General features: G+C 38.2%; 1 protein-coding gene across 2 annotated transcripts in view; it reads right to left on the reverse strand.

Moving 5' to 3' along the window:
• The window catches only part of OSR1 (odd-skipped related transcription factor 1), a 7,499-nt gene extending 5,877 nt beyond the window's left edge, over window positions 1-1,622 (reverse strand). For both annotated transcript variants that reach the window (XM_083178587.1, XM_083178585.1), the window contains exon 1: window positions 1,375-1,622. The gene's annotated coding sequence lies outside the window, so the exon portion shown is untranslated. The remainder of the gene's footprint in view (window positions 1-1,374) is intronic.
• Between the last annotated feature and the right edge of the window lie 2,410 nt (window positions 1,623-4,032).

The following is a 4,032-nucleotide window of genomic DNA, read 5'->3' on the forward strand; positions in this document are numbered from 1 at the left end:
ATATATATATATATATATATATATATATATATATATATATATATATATATATATATATATATATATATATATATATATATATATATATATAATGCACATACCGTACAAATTACTTTAATATTTACTAATAATATGTCTGTTGTTTGACACAGTAATGAAGCACCAGCCATGGCTATATAATGGATGTGATGCTTGTCTAGCAAACTTTGTAGGAAGATGAAGATAAATGATGCTTGGTCCCAGGACACTGACATACTGCATCTACCTATTGGTACATATAATTCTGCAGTGTATGTATTTTCTGTCTCCCCCATCTATGTACCTGGGACCCGGGATAACAAAGCCCTTTGCACGAGAGCAGCCCCCCAGTGTGTAATACACAAGTGATTATTATTCACCCCTGAGCCATCGCACTGACTGCACAGACCATCCTATATTCTGACACAGCATAAAGATCCCCGGATGCTGGAATCACTTCCCTCCCCATAGTAACCCTATGACAGTCCTCTCATGTGAGTGCACCTTAAATGCTGGAGGGTAGTAACAATAGGTCCCCCAGTACTATTACAAACAACTTTATCATCTTATCTTTAACATGGGTTGTAGTAAATTGACACGATTCATTATTATTATTATTATTATCATTATTATTATTATTATTATTATTATTATTATTATTATTATTATTATTATTATTAATAATAATAATTATAATACATTATTATTAATTATAATACATTATTATTATTATTATTATTATTATTATTATTATTAATAATAATAATAATAATATTATATTAATAATAATAAAAATCCACATGCACCTGCTTCTCAAGTTTGATGTTGCCATTTGGGCTGGGGGACATGTCGCTGCCCCCAGAGTACCACCACCGTTCCCTAATCACAGCAGGGCAATGGGTACAACCTCCTGGTGTCGCCCAGGTTATACTATAGTCACTTTGTATATAGGGCAGTAGTAAGTATGTGTGGAGGTGGAGAACATACAGAACGTCAGAGACACTTTGTGCTATACTTTTGCCCAGTATAAAGCTGCTGCCCAAATCCACAGTAACATAAACCCCTATATAATGCTCCACAAGCCCAAACACAACACAACACAAGCTAGCAGCACACAGTAACACACCTCATAGAGGACAAGCTAAACAAGCAGCTTAATATTGCAGAGTCAGATCACATCACACTTGTTGTGTATGCCTGGGTAATGCAATAGCCTTCTAGGTTGGGATCTATATACACTACTGCACATAACACATACAATATGGGACACAACAGACATTATATGCAAGCCACAAAGTTTCTCAAAGTTGTGCAGAGAGAGGGCAGAGACTGGTTGGGGGGTGATGGTAACTTTACCTATAAGTCAGGTATCAGATCCCTCGGTGTCAAAGCTTGGGACTGTACTATAGATGTGGACCGCGGACAAGGAGTCTCCTGGATAGGGTGTAGTAGCCAAATGCAGGGAAATACAGCTGTCATGCTCTGTGCCTGCTGTGGCTGATGCTGGTGGCACTCAGGTTCCAGGCTTCCCAGTTAGCCACAGACTCATTCTCCAGGAGCTGCTGCTGCTGCTGTTGCTGCTGCTCTGTGACTCCCAGCAAGACTTCCCCAAACTCTACTGAACTTTATCTTCCAGCCTCCTCTCCTTATTTTAAGCAGTCAGCAGCGCGCATGCGCAGGAGCCAGGCTCCGCCAGCCCCCTTGCTGAAAGGGAGAGTTTGTGACTTAAAGCTGTCTGCTGCTGCTGGTTCCTTCTGTCTCCTCTCCTGCATGTCCCATTACTTATGTTCTCAACCTATAAGTCTCAGCACACCTGACTGGGTGTGCTGAGAGTTGTAGTTCCACAACAGCTAGAGAGCAATGAAGTCTGCCATGTGCAGCATCGCAAAGTACTTAGACCACTCAGAAAGTGCAATTACTTATCATAAACACCTGCGCTGAGATAGGGAACTTTTGTGGTACTTGAACCTGTCCTATATACTTAATAAAAACCAACAAAAGATTTATTTTGTACAATATTTATTTTATTATTATTATTATTATTATTATTATTATCATTATTTATTTATTTATTCCTTGTCACCCATTCTGTGTCACCGGTATGCACAAAGGCAAAACTATCTGTATAAGGAGATCCCATATTATTTTTGTATACATTTTTTTAATTAATGAAATATACATTTGAAAAAAAATTGATACAGCATAAATCAGTGCTACTGTACTTCATCCCAAAGAGACAAATTACATCTATCTATCTATCTATCTATCTATCTATCTATCTATCTATCTATCTATCTATCTATCTATTTATCCATCTATTTCTATCTATCTATCTATCTATCTATCTATCTATCTATCTATCTATCTATCTATCTATTTATATCTATCTATTTATTTCTATCTATATATATAAGTTTTGTCAGCTGAATGTGTTGGTTTTGAAACATTGCGAGCTGCTGTAGAATTATGCGTCACTAGTACTTTATAGCGTCACAATTATTAGTTATATTACAGTTTGGGCACAAATAATACAACGCGCCGGCCATGACCTTGTTATTCCACAGTGTACACTATAATACACGTCTCCACCTGCTACAGATACATTTTAATATTACTGGCCCCATGGTGCAATGATGGACATTGTATTATATTAAGTACAGTATATTATAGTGCATTAGAGTATTTGAACATTTACTATATCTAATATATATATATATATATATATATATATATATATATATATATATATATATTCTGAATGTGATAAAGCTTTAAAATGATCTCTATGGGCTGTGAGAATTAAAGTTTTAAAGTTTGAAGGTCCTTACATGTAGATCTACAATGTGAATTAAAGAGCAGATTTTAATGGTAATATATAAATATATATATATATATATATATATATATATATATATATATATATATATAAAATGTATTATTATTATTATTAGTAGTAATAATAATTATTCTTATCATTACTATAATGTAATTACTAGAATACTATGTATAAAATAAAAGTGTCCTTATAACAGGGTGTCTACATGTTGAGGGGGGTGCACTGATGGCTGTGGGGGATTCCCCTATATACATGCACGGTACATATTAATGATTGAACCCCAATACCCAGGCTCCGAGCACTCCCAGCTGCATGTGATTTATGCTCCCTGTACACAGACGCTGAGAGAAGCCACAGATATTACATGACACATTAGATTTCGCACCTCACATCTGCAACTGATACACTTTCTGTACTTCACTTTGAAATATTAGTTTGATGCGCACGGGACATAATTAAGAGCGAAGTGTTTGGACTGATCCGCGGTCCCCTGAGCTCCGGGGAGAGTCCCAGGCCACTAAGTCCACTTGAACCAATTTGATTCTCTCTTTAGTCCGGTAACTTGATCTGTAACTGGATCTCGGTCCCATTCTCAGGGCTGGGGCTGCTGTTGTGAACATTTGTGTTACTGTACGTCATTAATGCCACAATGTAACACACAGCAGCTACAGTACATGTGTGAGATGAGCGGTGCACCTTGTCTGGGGGGTCTAGGGCGGTACAGTACAGATCAGAGCCACTTTCTTGGAAGGCTAAAGAGGTGCAGCACAGATCATAGCCACTACTTGGGCAGTATATAGAGTTACAGCACAGATCCCAGCAACTACATTGGGAGGCCAGAGAAATGCATCGTAGTCAGTAGAGTACCTGGGAGGCTAGGGATGTGCAGCACAGATTACAGCCTACATGAGAGGCTAGGGGATGTGCAGCACAGTGACAGCCACCACCTATGGAGGTTAGGGATATGCAGTACAGATCACAGACACTATTTGGGGAGATGTATTACAGATCCAAGGAGGTTATGGAGAGGTTCAGCACGTATCACAGTGACTGTGTGGGGAGGCTATGGAGATTCAGCACAGTACCTGGGGAGAATAGAGAGGTGCAATACAGATCACACACACTACCTGGGGAGGCTATGGAGATGCAGCACAGATCCCAGACAGTACCTGGGGAGA

Source organism: Crinia signifera, chromosome 3 (assembly GCF_055691185.1).
Source record: "Crinia signifera chromosome 3, ASM5569118v1, whole genome shotgun sequence".
Taxonomy (NCBI): domain Eukaryota; kingdom Metazoa; phylum Chordata; class Amphibia; order Anura; family Myobatrachidae; genus Crinia; species Crinia signifera.